Genomic DNA, 18,587 nt, shown 5'->3' with positions numbered 1-18,587 from the left:
CAAGAAGGCAAAGGAGGGCCATGTAGAGACCCCCCCTGGCAAGAAGGCAAAGGAGGGCAGTTTAGAGACCACCCCTGGCAAGAAGGCAAAGGAGGGCAGTGTAGAGACCACCCCTGGCAAGAAGGCAAAGGAGGGCAGTTTAGAGACCACCCCTGGCAAGAAGGCAAAGGAGGGCAGTGTAGAGACCACCCCTGGCAAGAAGGCAAAGGAGGGCACTGTAGGGGGTACACCTGGCAAAGAGGGGAAGGTGGTCCAGAGACGTAGCCAGACCAAGCGTCCCACGGGTTCCTGCACATCTCCAGAGGTAGTGCCAGTGTCTGCACCTGATTGGGACAGTTGGGGGATGTGCCTGTTGTGTCATCGACACTTCCCATCAACCCCAAGACAGGGAAGCCATTTCATATTCCCAAAAAGTGGAAGGGCACCCCGCCAACCTCACCCACCCACACTGTGTCAGAGATCTGCATGACTCCACCTCCACGTGCCACTATGCCACCTGGTCCACACAGCCCTCCAGCTTATCAAGACACTGTTAGCCCCACAGCACCTGGGGCTCTGTCACCACAGTCAAGTGGGCCTGCTGTCCCCGACACACAGCCAGGTACAAGTCTGCATGACAGCAAGAAGTGAGTTTGAAGTTTTTTATTAACTGTACCATTAATTAAAATCTTTACAGTGAAATAGAAAGTACATAGAACAGTAGTTGTAAACTTCTTTGCTTAAAAACAATGTATGGTCCTGTACGGATTAAGAACAGTTTAAAACAATACAATAAAAAGATCAGGCCACCCCTGACTAGGGCTCATTGAATGGGGCTTTTCCCGGCCTTATGTGCCAGGAGTTGGACTTTACCGCAGGCGTTTCTCTCTTTGGGGGACGTACAAGTGACACTGTCGTTGCTACTACCTGATGAGATCACTTCAGCTTTGATCCATGTCTTTCGCAGTGGACTTCCCAAGTGTTAAAGTGCTCTCATTATTGGCTTTTAGGGCTAGCCTGATTTGATGTACAAATTTCGCCGATCTTGCTAGAGTCATTGTATTGATGGTTGACAGGCACAAGGCCGATGCTTCCGAGCATGTTTTTATGTTCTGATTGAGGCAAATCGGACGCAACAATCGCCGGCGTTCATTGTTGAGATGAGGACAGCAACAGAGAAGATGCAGCCAGGATTCTCTTGTGTAGGTACACAGCCTGCAGGTTTTGGAGTCCCCTCTGTGAGCTCACGCCGGGTTGAAATCTGCTATTCCAAGCATAGTCAGTCTCATAAATAGAATTTTACTTCGGACCTGTGTTGTGACGGCCTCGCTTAGATAAGGTTGTGCTTTTCCCACAGTGTATGAGTTGTTTAGCGGTTCCAATTGAGAGCTACAGCATAGGGTTTTATAATCAAGTTCGAAGGAGATTTCGTACACTTGTTTGTTGATGGCTCTCTTCCAGGCAGTCAATGGAATGTCCTGCCGAGAGAAGTTTTCTTCTGCTATCATCAAAACTTTGATTGCGTTGCCCAGCCTGGAATGCCATGTCGAAGCTGAGTCTTCAAAGATAGATCTCAAGTGATGTTTTAGAGAGTTAACGGGGCCTTTAATATCCTTAGATACAGCTTGATCAGCTCCCCCTGGCCGATCACGTCTGGCCTTGCTAGACCAAGTTCCAGTCTCAGCCTGGATCTTCTTGCTGATCTAGTTATATGTAGCACCGACTTGTAGGCCTTAGCTTGGGCAGAGTTAAGAAAGGCATCCAGCTTCCCAGGGAAGGCAAGATGACCATAGGAGATTGCTGGAAGCAGTTTTGCTTTTAGGGCTATCAGAATTGGGCTCGCGGATGGACTGATCAGGTTCTGACTTAGTTGTCTTAACAGATGTGTTACATTGTTGGCTTTCGAGGCCTGCTGATTTAGGTGTACACTTGCTTTGGCCCGTTCCGAGAACCAGACTCCTAGGTAGTTGTGAGGCCACGAGAATATTTGAGCGTTTCCCAGCTGCCACTGTGCATGCCGTTTCCGGTGATAGGACTCGAAGATAATAACCTTTTTTTTCCCTTGGTTGACTGTTAAACTATTAGCGATGTTGAAACTGTTTAGGGCCGTTAATGCTCTTTGTAGGCCAATCTTCGTATGATTCATTATAGCCGTGTCATCTGCATACGGTAGAACCGGTAGCCTCGCTCTTTCTAGTCTGGGGGCTACTAGGGTGGCACCTTTTAGGGCCTCTCCCAGGTCCGCGGTGTATAGGTTAAAAAGGATGGGGGCCAGGACACACCCTTGTTTCAACCCATTTATTGTGGCTATTTTGGAAGAAACTGTCTGAGCGCTTGTTTTGACCCGCACCCAGGTGGCCTCATATAGTGACATAATTGCCTTTAGAAGTTTCGGTGGAATGCCCCACTTTCCTAATTTCCACCATAGGTGTTTTCTGTCCACTTTGTCGAACGCTGTACTATTGTCTAGAAAGCAGCAGAATAGTGGGGGATGATTCTTTGAGGTTGCCTGGGTGGAGAGATATGATAGCGCCAGGACGTTATCCATGTTAGATGCCTTAGACCTGAAGCCAGTCTGGTACGTGGGTATTATGTTTTCCTCTTCTGCCCATTTTTCTAGGTTGTTGAGTAACAGGCGTGCATAGGCCTTGGCCTCCAGATCAAGCAGGGCAATGAGCCTGTAATTTGTCGGCTTTAGACGGTCACCTTTTTTGAAGATTGGAAACAGTATAGAGCCCCTCCAAGAGTCGGGGGTTGCAGCGGTCAAATGGGTGTGATTGAAGAGCGGGGTTAAAAGTGCGGCCCAGAACTCGGGTGTTGAAGGCCGGCGCTAGAATCCCATTGGGCCCCGGAGTGCCGTCATTCCTCATGCGCTTGATGGTTTTAATGACCTGTCGGGTGTTGGTCCAGGTTGATAAGGTATCGTCAGCGTCGGCCGGGGAGCTGTTACCCCTTGGGATGTGAGCTGGGCTCGAAGTCACGACTTCTGGATATGTGCTGGTCTGTAAGGCTTCCTCGATCGACTCTGCCTTAACCATCGATGGGACTTCGTTGCTGGAGACTGTTGCATATAGCTGTTTCACATATTGAGTCCACTCTTTTTCTGCTACCCCGTTTTCTCTCGTTAGTCCTCGATTGCTCAGCTGGTTGATGTATTCTTTTGTTTCAGAAGGGTAAAAACTTTAAGCCATTTGCTTTCCGTGTCGGCTTTTTTGAGTTCCCATTGCTTCTTCCTTATGGTGGTCCTCAGTGCGGATATCGGTGGTCCCTCTATTTGACTGCCCCCTCTTTTCTTGGCAACAAGAGCCTTACGTAGGAGTTTTTTAAGTTCCCGTAAGTCCTGAGGGTGGCTATTTCTTCTGCTGAGTTGCTCATTTATCTTTGTTTTTTTGTGGAGTGGGGTTCCCGAGCTTGTTTTGTAAATCCTCAATGATTTGCTCCCATCCTGTTATGGGCGGTTCCACTGTGAGCAGACTCCCTTCCTGTGCCTGAGCCAACCATGTTTGCAGTTTCCCTTCTGTCATATCCGTCCACTTGATCCTCCGCAGGACGTTGTGTTTCTCCTCCCCACTTGGCTCCCCAATGGATTGGTAGGGGGTGGCAGACGGGATGACCAGTTTGAATATTGCTCTTAATGGCCTATGATCGCTTTCCTGCCGATTCTCAACTTCAAAGTCAGTCATTCTATCCGCCAATTCTCCGCTTATCATGATATAATCAATTCTGGACACGTTCCGAAAAGTAGGCTGTGGCTGCCAGGCATTCGAGCGGATTTTTTTCAATGCATGTGTTGATGTTAATTTGTAACTGAGGAAAAGGTCATGCAGAGAAGCCGCCCTTCCTGATTCCCGGGGAGGGCTTACCAATTTGTCTAGGTCTTTTAGATTAAAGTCCACAGCTAAAATGACCTGGTGTGTTTTATATTTATTTAGCAAGTCCTCCAGGTTTTGTGCCAGTGCCTCCAGCTGATCTTTCATTAAGGTCTGCGCTGGGTTGATGTAGCAATTTAGTACCAGCAAATGAATTGGATGTTTGGTGTAGCTCAGACCTCTTATTTGAAGCGCTTATAGACCAAGGGAGTTCGCAGTAATGGCAGTAGCATCAAGGGCACATTCATATTTTATGAAAAGGGACAAACCGCCTGCTGTGCGACCGAAAATGTTCCTTTTCGTTGCTGGTATATGGAATTCATAGTACCCTGCCAGAGGGGTGGAAGACAAGGCCCAGGTTTCTTGGAGACAGATTATATCTCCACTTTCCAGGAACTGCTTTAGGTTTTCATTGTTACCAATTTTGCTAATACCTGCTATATTACAGGAGATTACGGTTAGTTCTGATTTTTGAGGTGATTCCGAGCCTGGCATCCCCTCCGGGGGGCTCGCTTTTGTGGCGGTTAGGAATGCTGTGTCCTCCAGCTTGCTGTTCCCTTTTGCACAGGGATAGGAGAGATGGTACTTATGACTCGTTGATTGTTTTCACATACGATTCTAATTTCCGTTGGGGCCCTTTGGCCCGTCTGGCTTCTGTTTGAGGATCCCAAGCTGGTTGTCCCTTGCAGGACCGATCGAGTGGCCTTTCTCCCGCTGTCCGAAGCTAGGACGAGTGGATATTTTGGAGGCAATATTATCTGTACTTCGATGCCCCACTCCGCGAGTACGGTGGAATTTTTCTCGATGGCTTGTTGTATTTCTTTATTCTTCAATCCCACCACGGTAGAGTCACCATGAGTGTCGCCTTTCATAGACTCAAATTTCACCCATACTATATCCCCTGTTTATGTCTTGTCCAGGGTGTCAAGATGTTTAAAGAGACGTAGAAGGTTGCTCCTGTTCAAGATGTCGTGATGTCCCTTGCTGGAAAATCTCGGAGTCAGAACCACCTCGTGAACGACTGCTGGTGCACTCTCGGGTTGAACCCCGGCTCCCATTTGTGTAGCTGGTTCTGCTGGGGTGGTCACTGACCTGTGACTTCCTTGAGGGGTCGGAGGTAGGCCTCCTTGCCGCCTGATGTGTTGATCGTCGTTAGACCTAGTAGATGGGTGAATGCTTAATTGAGATAGATGGAAATTGGCCTCATGTAACATAGGTGTTGCCGGAGATGACTTTGTGGGCCATTTTGTGACTGGTGGGCTTATCCCGGCCGTTGGCTGGTTTGCCGTAGAGATGCTTTGTATTGCTGGTAGCTTTTCACTCTGTGTACTCGAGGTGCTTAGTATTATGGTTTGTTTGTGTTGCTCTCCCTTTGGGGAGGGGACTGGGGGGTCCTTTTACCCCAGTTTTTGTCCGTAAATATTAGGTAAAGCTGGGTTGCTTTTGTTCCCTCTTTCAAAGGTGGATGCTTGAACTTCAATAGCTGTGGCTGTCTCACTTTTAGCTTTGTTTTTTTCTGTTGCTTTTTTTGCTCTCCTTGACAGGGGGGGATGCTGTGTGTCTGCTATGCCTGACAAGTCTTCCTGCCTAACTGTTCCGAAGACTTCGCTGTCCCTATGATTTGGGCTTTGCCGGACTGTAGGTAATGAGGGGCTGCTATCTGACTAGGTGGTCGTGGGCTCCGCGTTTTTGCCGTTGTCGGCTGTGACCTTCCCCGATGGGGCCCGAGGTGGCTGTGTCTCCCTCGGGGAATGACTGTTGTGTTTTGCTCACTCTTCTTTGTTGTTTGTCGTCGGTGCCGCAGTTCTCCCTTTCGCTATTTCCAGTATTTCAGCTAGAAACTCCGGCAAGGAAGCCCACTTCTCGATAAGGACTGAGCAACGACAGGAGCAAGCCCCCTGAATGGAAAGCTCCTGTTGGGAGATCCTATTAGCCAGGGCCTCCACCTTGCAGCTTATGTCTGCCAAACGCCCGGCTATTGCCTGTTGGAGATCTATCTGTAGTTCCATCTTAGTTGATTGCCACAGGAGTGCTTTGTTGGTGGCGATGTTAGTCTCCAACTGGGATGGGTTCTCAGTGGTCGTATCTGTACTACTGTTGCAGATAAAATAGTCAGCTTTCATTGTGTGAGGCCGTGGAGACTCTAGGGGCCACAATGAGATTGGAGGTAGATCAAGGGTTCTTTCAATTTTTTGTTCTAGGTTATAGAGGAATGGTCCTATAGGCTCCCCAGCAGCTGGCGGCAGTGAGTCAGGGGAGTCTGGTTTGAAGACCGTCAAGTTAGGGAGCTTGTGCTCATGTTCATGTTCGTGTTCATGCTGGGAAGTAATTGTGCCCAAGGTCTGAAAAGATGGGGCAGAGGCTTCAAACTGATGAATTTGCACTATTGTCGTTTCGATGGGACCGCTTTTAAGAGGAGCTGATGCTGTGGTCTTGCTGGTTGTAGTAACCTGCGTTTCGTCTGTAGACGGGAAGGGAGAACCAACCCTGAATTGACCTGCTGATAGCTTGGGGTGTAGTTGTTCGTAGGCTACACTCGCCTTTTCCTGCTCAATCCTGGGTTCCTCGCGAGGGGCGTCCCAACTTTGGGGGTGCCGATGGAATTAGACAGTCGTCGATTTACTCCTTGTCAGCCATGTTGTCTTGCTGATGGGTGATTGAATCGTGGGGCTTTTTTCCGGGGACGTCGGCTGGCGGCTCTTCCTTTTAGCCCCCATAACCGTGTACCCTGCTGGTACCCTGCTGGAGTTAGCCTTACAGCTACTGGACAGCCTTTCCTCCAGGACTGGGGCTTATCCGCCACTATGATATGGCCTTGCCTTGCCGCAATGAAAGGACAGCTAGGGCGGCGGGTAGGTTAGGATTGCTGTAGGTTGAAATAGCTGCTACGTAGCTGCTACAGCTATTTGCTGTTGTTTGCTGTTTGGCTGCCGAGGGCGGTAATTGCACTATTGGAGTTCTGGAGTTCAGGGCTAAACAATTTGAATGTGGGCTAGAGAAGGAAGTAAGGGTAAGGCGCGGACCCGCGTTCAACTCTGGAGGGGGACACACGGGAGAGCTGATATTGCTTGGCCACGTAGGGGCCCCCTTTTCCCCTTTAGGTTTTGAGGAGTCTTTGAGCAGTTTTTGAGTATTTGCCAGTGGGCTAATTGGTGCTTAAATGATTATGACAAGCTGTGAGGTAATTGAAGAAGTGGCGATTGCCTCACCTGCCGGGCTGGTTGTTGGTCGCTGGCTGCTGGCTGCCGGTTGCCGGTTGCCGGCTGGTTGAACTCTGCACGATCCGTCCGGTCTCGGGTCTCAATCAAGGTGTACCACTGTGTCAGTTGGTTGCGATCCTCCTGCTCCCCCCTCCTTGCAGCCCTCTCGTGAAGGTGAGTCCGTGAGCAGTCCGAGGTAGGGCGGGAACAGCTCGACGCGGAGCTGCGTGGTGCAATGCGGTGCAGTGGGTCGGGTCCAGGCCCAGGCTCTGCCAGACCGTTGCTGCGGACCGGTAGCGCTCTCCCCCCTGCTCTCACACTTGCGGAGCCAGCGACTCTGGCGGCTCCTGCCGCGGTCACGCAGTCACGCCACCCTTAATGCAACCCTTGATGACGCTCTTGGGGGATGGAAAAGGGTGAGAAGATGGAGCAATGGGGAGAGTTCCTCCGAACACAGAACGCCGAGCCCTTCCTTGTTCCGTGCTCTGTGATCCTCATTCGTTGTCTCTCTGGCTCTCTCGGACGCTACGCCACCACTCAGAAGACAAGAGAAACCGGCCAGTCAGGCAGAATGGAGCCACCAATCCGTAGTGGCATGCAGTGGTCCTCCAAGATGCTCCCTCACCCTCCCTCACTCGCGGGAGGGAAATTCTGTGCCTTGTACCGGGAGGGGGGCCGGCAGGAGGCAGAGACAGAGCGTTTCAATGCGCCGGTTCAATATGCCACACTGCACCTCGTCTCACCGCCGTAGACCCGTAGCTCCTCCATATTCCCAGCTCAGCGTCAGACGCTTGCTTCAGGGGAGGGCCGCTTTGCCAGAGACAAAGTGGTCGGCATAAGCAGGACCTCGGGCGCCGCACTTTTGAAGATATTAACGGCGTCCTGCACAGCGTCCTGCTCGCTAGTTGCTTCAGCTGCAACTGCTCTCTCTGCTCGACAGTTCTCTGCTGCCCTCTACTGTCCGTACACCACCACAGCAGCAACCGAGGCAATGTCCTCACCCTCATACGCCTGTGCATCATACAGGTGTGCTAGTCCTGTACATTGATTGGAACATGGGTGTGTTGCTGGCCCTGTTGCTCTACTGTGTTGGTCTCTCCCCTGCCATGGACACTGGCCCTGTTGCTCTGCTGTGCTGTACTCTCACCTGCCATGGACACTGGCCCTGTTGCTCTGCTGTGCTGTACTCTCACCTGCCATGGACACTGGCCCTGTTGCTCTGCTGTGCTGTACTCTCACCTACCATGGACACTGGCCCTGTTGCTCTGCTGTGCTGTACTCTCACCTGCCATGGACACTGGCCCTGTTGCTCTGCTGTGTTTGCCTCTCACCTGCCATGGACACTGGCCCTATTGCTCTGCTGTGTTGGCCTCTCACCTGCCATGGACACTGGCCCTGTTGCTCTGCTGTGCTGTACTCTCCCCTGCCATGGACACTGGCCCTGTTGCTCTGCTGTGCTGTACTCTCACCTGCCATGGACACTGGCCCTGTTGCTCTGCTGTGCTGTACTCTCCCCTGCCATGGACACTGGCCCTGTTGCTCTGCTGTGCTGTACTCTCACCTGCCATGGACACTGGCCCTGTTGCTCTGCTGTGTTGGCCTCTCCCCTGCCATGGACACTGGCCCTGTTGCTCTGCTGTGCTGTACTCTCCCCTGCCATGGACACTGGCCCTGTTGCTCTGCTGTGTTGGCCTCTCACCTGTGCTATGGACACTGGCCTTCCTGTTTGTGTTTCACCTGTGCATGGTATCTAGCATTTGTACATCATTTTGAGCCTTGCTGTTGTCTACAATTGTTGTACCGCCACATCTGTGTAATCTGTGAATAAATACAGTTACTTCTGTTGTGTCTTTTGTCAGTGTCCTTGCTGATTAAAGTTCTGTTTCTGTTCGCATTTGATTGCCTGTGCACCATGCTCCATGTATAACTTCAACATTGCAAGGCTCTTTGCAGGCATCATATTTTTGGACAGGGGTGACAGGGTCTTCAGTCCATTCAGACCCTGCACATTTTGTCATGTATGATGGCTATTTTAGCTGCCATGCACCCATCTTGATAGTGATTTGCTACTGTTGCCTACACTGTTCAAATGTCTGGTTGGAGGACACTGCCAGCACAGGGTGTGATGCTGTGCAAATGTTTAGGAGCTGGCTGGGATATGTCATGAAGTATGTGTGTGGTTTCCTTTCTGTGTGCCCAGCCTTGTATGTGTATGGTCATCTTGTGTTGGCCCTTGGTCCTGGTACCATGGTCTACGTGAGATGCATGGTCTTGGGTGTAGCAGGGGTGTGCAGTGTGAAGGGTGTCAGTTTGTAGTGGATGTATGTGTGCCCCTGTATTGTGGGGGACACACATGTGTCACCCAGGAGTTGTATTCCTGTTGTTTGTTTTGACTTGACTTGTGTAGAGGATTTTATGCACTTGTGTGAGCTGTTTGTAGTGCACTGTGCTGTGTGTTGGTGTATCCATGGTGTTGTGTGTGACTCCTCCTTGTTGTGTTTGTAAGTTTGAAGTGTGCAAAGTGTGTGAGTTGCACATCAGTGTTGTGTTTGGTTGATCCTCAATGTGTTTTGTGTGTTTTTGTGTAAACTGTGTGGGCCTGCTGCTCCACACTGGCATTGTGATTGTCGTGCATTGCAGGCACATGGTGGTTTTTCCACTCCTGTATGGCATGGTGTGTGTGGTTTTGGTCCATCCCCTATGTGTGCCACTTGTGCCTGGCCATTTTGGGTGTTCCCTCCCTCTATTTGTATGTGGCACACCCCTTACATGTTTGCTACTGACATGCAGGCTGTTTCACTTTGATGTGAGCTGTCCCCTTGGTTTCCATGTGTGTGTGCCTCCACATCACTTCATTTGTGGGCTTGTGCTTTGTGGTGCAGTTCTTGGGCCATGAGTGTTATTCCACTCTGGACATTGCCCCAATGGTTTATGTGTGCTGTCCTTGTGCTATTGGTCATTCTGTAGTGGTTATGTGCACTTCAGCAGTGTGTGCTGGCCAGTGCTCTGGTGGAGGTGGCTGGGCTCTTGTATCCCAGAATGGTCCATGTGCAGTTGTTGTGTTGGATGTGTGGATGTTGGCTGTGGTATTGCTTGAGTTCCTGGGTGTGCTGTTGTATTTGTGCAGTGCAGTTCTGTGGTGTGTGTGATGTGGTTGTGTCAATCATGTGTGTGTCTGGCTGTTGTGCTTGTTATGCACACACTGCTTGTTGTGCATGCAGTGCTGTGTGTATGTGGCCTTGGCATTGCCTGATGTGCATCCCCTGATGTCTTGTGGTGTTTGTTGATTGGGGTTTCATGTGCATCTGTGGTCGGTTTGGTGTGGCAGTGTGTGTTTGTCCAGATGCACTTCTTGTGTGATTAGTGTTATGGTGTGTGTGTTTTGTTCCTGAGTGATGTTGTTGTGTTCTCCTGTTGTGTCTGTGCTCCCATTGCTTTTCCCCAGTGTGGCTGACAGGGTATGTCTGTTTCTGTTGGAGTTCAGTATGTGTTCTTGTAGTGTTTGTATGTTGTTCTTGTGCAGGCATCTGTTGGGGCATCCCTGTGTGTGTATTGTATTGGGGCTACACCCAGGGTGTGTGTTTGTTTGTGCATGTAATGGGAGGGATTGTGAGCCTTCAGTATGTGTGACACTGGTGTTGTGTGTTCCTTGTCAGCCACTCCTGCAGTGACTGTGTCCCTGGTTGTGTGTTGTGTGGTGCAGAGGGTGTGCATTGTGCTTGTTGTTGCAGTGCTTGTTGGTGTGCCTGGGTGGTGCACGGCATGGGCACCAGGCCTGTGACCTATGTTTTGTTATCCTAATGTGGCGGACGTGAGTACCGCTGCTCGCGGGCGGAAAAAGCTGTTTTTCCGCCCCGCCACCACCGCGGTGGTGCCACCACCCGACATCCTAATGGACCCCCTAGACTTTTTACTGCAGACGCTGGTTCTAGAGGCTGTCCCAGTTCACTAGGCCAGAACAGCTCATTCCAGGGGTTTGCTGCTGTTGTGACCGCCAGCACCTCCGTTTTATCCGGGTTCAGTTTTAATGATTTCGCCGACAACCAATTCACCGTAAATTTCAGGATATCTTGCATTCTCGCCTGCGATGTAGGCGACTGGTCTGTTAGTTGGACTCTTTGAGAGCAATCTCTGAGGAAGGAAGCTAACCAAGCACTGTCTGTGCCCTGGATCCCCAGGTCAGCAATCCGCGACATAAGTTGACCATGATTAACCGTGTCAAAAGCCGCCAATAGATCCAGCAGGACCAGAGCACACGGCGTCTTCCTATCCGCTCTCATTCTCATCTCGTCCAGCATGGAAAGCATAACTAATTCCATGCTGTAATGCGGCCTGAAACCCGCCTGGTTGGTTCAAGAAGATGATTGACCCCCAGGTAGCAGGCAAGGGACTGCAGCACATGATGTTCTAATATTTTTGCTAGAAATGGCAGCTGTCAGATAGGTCTGAAATTCTTCAGATCCTTCTCATCCGCGCCAGGCTTTTTTAATAGCGGGATCACCCGAGCCTCCTTAAAATTGCTCGGGACCTGTCCGGTTTCCAAAGCGTATTTCTTTAACATGCAGAAGCATTTCAGCTTAGCACAACAGATTATATAACTGAACAAAGAAAAGGCAACAGGTGAAAGGGCGCACAGCCAGTGATTCAGGCTAAATTAGATTAACAAATAACTCCAGTTGCTACTAGGCAGAATAGGAAGGTTACCTGTCTCCCTAACTATACACTGTTTCCAGGTAATTGAAATTATTTCAAATTCCTGCCGAGCAAATAGTATATGTATGTCTACACTCTCAAACACCCAAGTCACAATGTTCATAAATTGTCCGTTAGGTCCGTTAGCCAGTTAGACACCAGAATCCTAGTATCGTTTGATCCGTGTTTATTTTCAATTTTACTTCACACAATTCAGTTATTCTGTCATCAGATTCACAATATTTTCTGTAATCAGATCAGCCTTATAAGCAGGTCAGCCGACACGTGTTTCGTTGTATAAACAACTTCATCAGGGCTGCAAGCCAAAAAAAGTAAAATATAAACTTATATACATAACTATATACACCTAGTTGTACAGTATTATGAAAGTATTAATATTAATTAATCTAACACCTCCTAGGTGAAAGTAAAGGCACAAAGTTCCCAATACATTAGTGTCTCAAAATTAAAAGAGTTGTGATTCCCGGTGTCAAGTAATGGTACACATCAAAAACTTTCGGGTCTATCGCCTTCAGTATAGAACCTGTAAACTTTTACATACATTAAACAGTTCATATCTCAGGTTTTACAAACTAAAAATTTTACATTAGGTATTTTCTCATCAATCAGAATCTCTGGAGTGGTATGGGGAAACCCCCGGCTCCGTCCTGATAATCACCGCCATTCCAACCTCACTCAGGTAGGTATAGCTTCTAGCTATAGTAAATATTCAACTCGTAAGACTTAATTATATGGGACATATATAAGAGCAGCTTACTGCTATGTTAATATATTAACGGGTCTACTCAAAGTCTTTAGATCTGTTCTCCACAAAGGGAAATCATTTTACAGCTACAGGTGAAGCTCTTTTACCTTTCTATTATTCTCAGTATCAGTTCAGTTACGTAGTCCTTTAGTTTCTTTAAGATTTAATTTTTGCGTTTATTCTGCAGGTTCTGTAAAGATAAGAGGACGTGACTATACGTCTATGTCCTTGGTAAAATGATTGTTGATAATATTCGTATCATATCATAAATTGTAGCTTACCGATCAAACTGCTGTAGTTCACTTATATCTCTTTTTGGACGCGGTATCAATATCTGTATTTCAGCTATAAAGGAGTAAATTGGAAAGTCGAGCCTTACCACTATATTCTGTGTTATGGTTAACAGTATATAAACGTATTTGCAGTTGTTATTACAATAGTGCTCACCTCATATGAAAATAAGTCTCTTTCTCACGTATCTCTCGTATCTTTTTATTTATTTTCACGTCTTATTTGCGTGTCAAAATCTAAAGAGAAAATGTTATATGACCGATTTTTAGATTTCTATTCGTTATATTGTCTAAGATATCACAGTTTATTAAAGAAACTTTATAGAGGCAATTACACTCACCTCGTAAGAGTGTCTATCTCCTCTTACATCTTCCCGTGTTCTGAGTTACCGGCGTTTGTTACGAGCGCCATCTTAGCTAAGTAAATGTTTATCCAGTCTGTACCGCGTGTTACTGTTTATGGCGGCCATCTTATGTAAGTAGTAGCGCGGTTTAATGCGCTACATTGAAAGCCTATCTACAGATAATTATAGTCACAGTAAATTATTTGTTAACACTTATTTATCGACTAATATTTATTGTCTGCGATAGGAGTGAATTAAATAATATTATTTACGAATTTATTTACGAAAGAATATTCAGCTCGCTAAATTTACATTTACACCTTGTGTAACAAGAAATATATTGTCCATTTCGAAATATCAAAATACCATTGTGGCTGTTTGGTTTTATACTGTCTACAAATCAGTAGATAGCAGAACCTGCATACGATATATCTAACCTCTTTCAGCCATATTGGAGTGGTGAGTCTATCGATATAATTCGGTGGTAAAGAAGTGAAAATTAAATAGTATAAAGTTAGAGTGGCGGTGACCTCCAGTGTCAGAGCTGTCGGCACCACATACCATTCCATTACAGTTTCTACTTATAATAAGATACTGAACATAACAACATAGGGGGATTGAAGGCAAAAGCAGAAGTATTATCACATCTTATCGGATTTCATCATATGTTAAATACCAATAGTATATAACAAATGTAAGGAAGTGTTTCCTATTCACTGATAGTTTCATTTTCTTAATGATCACCTAAGTAGTATTGAAGCTCAGAATCAATATTAAGACCATCTTCAACTGCTCTAAGGACCATAATCCATCTTGCCTCTCTGCGTCTTAATTTCAGTAACCTGTTTCCACCCCGTCTATCTAGTGTCACTTGTTCGATTCCATGGTATAAAAATTTATGTCTTACAGAGTCATTACCATTTTGAATCAAATGTGAGGAAATTGGATACCTGGTATCACCATTCTTAAGTGCTCGATAGTGTTCAATCATACGGTCTTTAAGTTTCCTCACAGTACTGCCTACGTATATTTTACCACATAGGCAAACAATAACATATATAATATACGGTGTTTCACAGTTAATAAAGGATTCAATACGGAATGTCCCAGTATTATTATATTCAAATGTTTGTACTTTCCTCATTGCCCATCTGCATGAGCTGCAGTTTCCACAATGATAGAATCCTTTCGGACATGTCCGGAGCCAGTCACTTTGGCTTATTGGTGTAATAAGTTTTGGATAGCTTGGGCTCACAATATTGGCAAGTGACAATCCCTTTCTGTATGTTATGCTTGGACGTTCTGTTAAAAAGGGTTTAAGATCTTTGTCAGAAATAAGCATTTGCCAGTATTTATTCATGATATTAAAAAGTTTATGACTTCCTTTACCAAAATTGGTGATCATACGAAGTTTCTGATTATTTGTTGGGACCTCGGATCTATTTTTAGATTTCAAAGTGTCATCTCTCTGTAATTTATTGGCTCTACGAACCGCTTTAGTAATTACAGTATCCGAGTATCCTCTATTAACAAATCTCTTAGTCATGTCTTTGACATTTAAGTGAAAATCTTCATCTTTAGAGCAGTTCCTCCTTGCTCTAATCATTTCCCCATATGGGATCGAATTAATTTGGCTTTTAGGGTGGCAACTGTCTGCTCTAAGTAGTGCATTGCAGCTGGTCTCTTTACGAAACATACGGCTGCCCAGTTTATTATTTTCCACAAAAAGTTCGATATCTAGAAAAGTCAGTTTTTCTTTGCTGTAATGGGTGGTGAATGACATGTTCATATCATTTGCATTCAGATACTGAAAGAAGGAATCTAGTTCATCCGATGTGCCTCTCCAAAATAATAAACAGTCGTCAATGAATCTACCCCAGTAGTATATGTGGTCGATCCATTGACAGCCTTTAGGGCCCCAAATAAGCTCCGCCTCCAGTCTCCCCATAAAGAGGTTCGCGAAGGACGGAGCAAATTTGGAACCCATCGCAGTCCCAATCTTTTGTTTGTACCAGGTAGATTCAAATAAAAAATAATTGTTTTCAAGTACTATTTTAGTCATCTCAAGTAGCATGGATGTATGGTTCAAATATTCCACTGGCCTGCTATTTAAAAAGGTTTCTATGGCTCGTATTCCTTTGTCATGGTCAATATTAGAATAGAGAGATACTACATCCAATGTCGCTAGAATCATGTCATTCTCCCACATCACATCATTCATTATGTTAAGAACATGTTTCGTGTCCTCAATATGTGACGGTAAGTTCTGCACGTAAGGTCTAAGGTATGAGTCTATAAATTGAGAAAGTTTCTCAGTTGGTCCCCCTATGCCTGAGATTATTGGTCTCCCTGGTGGTTTCTCTTTATTCTTATGTATCTTGGGAAGACAGTACATACACGGGGTTTTAGGGGAATCAATTTTGAGGAATAGGTACTCATCGTGATCTAAAAGACTATTCTCATACCATCCCTTCAGTTTCATATTTATTTGGTTCTTAATCATTTCTAAAGGATTAGAGTTAATTCTCTCATAATATCTACTATCTCCCAATTGTGATAATACTTCTCCATTATAATCATTCCGATTCATAACAACAATGTTGCCACCTTTGTCAGCTCTACGTATCATAAGTTGTGGGTGGTCTGTGAGTTTACGACAACTTAAAATTGGATGAAAGGGAAGCGTTACGTAAACTCACAGACCACCCACAACTTATGATACGTAGAGCTGACAAAGGTGGCAACATTGTTGTTATGAATCGGAATGATTATAATGGAGAAGTATTATCACAATTGGGAGATAGTAGATATTATGAGAGAATTAACTCTAATCCTTTAGAAATGATTAAGAACCAAATAAATATGAAACTGAAGGGATGGTATGAGAATAGTCTTTTAGATCACGATGAGTACCTATTCCTCAAAATTGATTCCCCTAAAGCCCCGTGTATGTACTGTCTTCCCAAGATACATAAGAATAAAGAGAAACCACCAGGGAGACCAATATTCTCAGGCATAGGGGGACCAACTGAGAAACTTTCTCAATTTATAGACTCATACCTTAGACCTTACGTGCAGAACTTACCGTCACATATTGAGGACATGAAACATGTTCTTAACATAATGAATGATGTGATGTGGGAGAATGACATGATTCTAGCGACATTGGATGTAGTATCTCTCTATTCTAATATTGACCATGACAAAGGAATACGAGCCATAGAAACCTTTTTAAATAGCAGGCCAGTGGAATATTTGAACCATACATCCATGCTACTTGAGATGACTAAAATAGTACTTGAAAACAATTATTTTTTATTTGAATCTACCTGGTACAAACAAAAGATTGGGACTGCGATGGGTTCCAAATTTGCTCCGTCCTTCGCGAACCTCTTTATGGGGAGACTGGAGGCGGAGCTTATTTGGGGCCCTAAAGGCTGTCAATGGATCGACCACATATACTACTGGGGTAGATTCATTGACGACTGTTTATTATTTTGGAGAGGCACATCGGATGAACTAGATTCCTTCTTTCAGTATCTGAATGCAAATGATATGAACATGTCATTCACCACCCATTACAGCAAAGAAAAACTGACTTTTCTAGATATCGAACTTTTTGTGGAAAATAATAAACTGGGCAGCCGTATGTTTCGTAAAGAGACCAGCTGCAATGCACTACTTAGAGCAGACAGTTGCCACCCTAAAAGCCAAATTAATTCGATCCCATATGGGGAAATGATTAGAGCAAGGAGGAACTGCTCTAAAGATGAAGATTTTCACTTAAATGTCAAAGACATGACTAAGAGATTTGTTAATAGAGGATACTCGGATACTGTAATTACTAAAGCGGTTCGTAGAGCCAATAAATTACAGAGAGATGACACTTTGAAATCTAAAAATAGATCCGAGGTCCCAACAAATAATCAGAAACTTCGTATGATCACCAATTTTGGTAAAGGAAGTCATAAACTTTTTAATATCATGAATAAATACTGGCAAATGCTTATTTCTGACAAAGATCTTAAACCCTTTTTAACAGAACGTCCAAGCATAACATACAGAAAGGGATTGTCACTTGCCAATATTGTGAGCCCAAGCTATCCAAAACTTATTACACCAATAAGCCAAAGTGACTGGCTCCGGACATGTCCGAAAGGATTCTATCATTGTGGAAACTGCAGCTCATGCAGATGGGCAATGAGGAAAGTACAAACATTTGAATATAATAATACTGGGACATTCCGTATTGAATCCTTTATTAACTGTGAAACACCGTATGTTATATATGTTATTGTTTGCCTATGTGGTAAAATATACGTAGGCAGTACTGTGAGGAAACTTAAAGACCGTATGATTGAACACTATCGAGCACTTAAGAATGGTGATACCAGGTATCCAATTTCCTCACATTTGATTCAAAATGGTAATGACTCTGTAAGACATAAATTTTTATACCATGGAATCGAACAAGTGACACTAGATAGACGGGGTGGAAACAGGTTACTGAAATTAGGACGCAGAGAGGCAAGATGGATTATGGTCCTTAGAGCAGTTGAAGATGGTCTTAATATTGATTCTGAGCTTCAATAGTACTTAGGTGATCATTAAGAAAATGAAACTATCAGTGAATAGGAAACACTTGTTTACATTAGTTATATACTATTGTTATTTAACATATGATGAAATCCGATAAGATGTGATAATACTTCTGCTTTTGCCTTCAATCCCCCTATGTTGTTATGTTCAGTATCTTATTATAAGTAGAAACTGTAATGGAATGGTATGTGGTGCCGACAGCTCTGACACTGGAGGTCACCGCCACGCTAACTTTATACTATTTAATTTTCACTTCTTTACCACCGAATTATATCGATAGACTCACCACTCCAATATGGCTGAAAGAGGTTAGATATATCGTATGCAGGTTCTGCTATCTACTGATTTGTAGACAGTATAAAACCAAACAGCCACAATGGTATTTTGATATTTCGAAATGGACAATATATTTCTTGTTACACAAGGTGTAAATGTAAATTTAGCGAGCTGAATATTCTTTCGTAAATAAATTCGTAAATAATATTATTTAATTCACTCCTATCGCAGACAATAAATATTAGTCGATAAATAAGTGTTAACAAATAATTTACTGTGACTATAATTATCTGTAGATAGGCTTTCAATGTAGCGCATTAAACCGCGCTACTACTTACATAAGATGGCCGCCATAAACAGTAACACGCGGTACAGACTGGATAAACATTTACTTAGCTAAGATGGCGCTCGTAACAAACGCCGGTAACTCAGAACACGGGAAGATGTAAGAGGAGATAGACACTCTTACGAGGTGAGTGTAATTGCCTCTATACATTTTCTTTAATAAACTGTGATATCTTAGACAATATAACGAATAGAAATCTAAAAATCGGTCATATAACATTTTCTCT

The sequence above is a fragment of the Lissotriton helveticus genome, chromosome 2_1, assembly GCF_964261635.1.
Source record: "Lissotriton helveticus chromosome 2_1, aLisHel1.1, whole genome shotgun sequence".
Taxonomy (NCBI): Eukaryota; Metazoa; Chordata; class Amphibia; order Caudata; family Salamandridae; genus Lissotriton; species Lissotriton helveticus.
Note: the sequence above shows the minus strand (reverse complement) of the source record.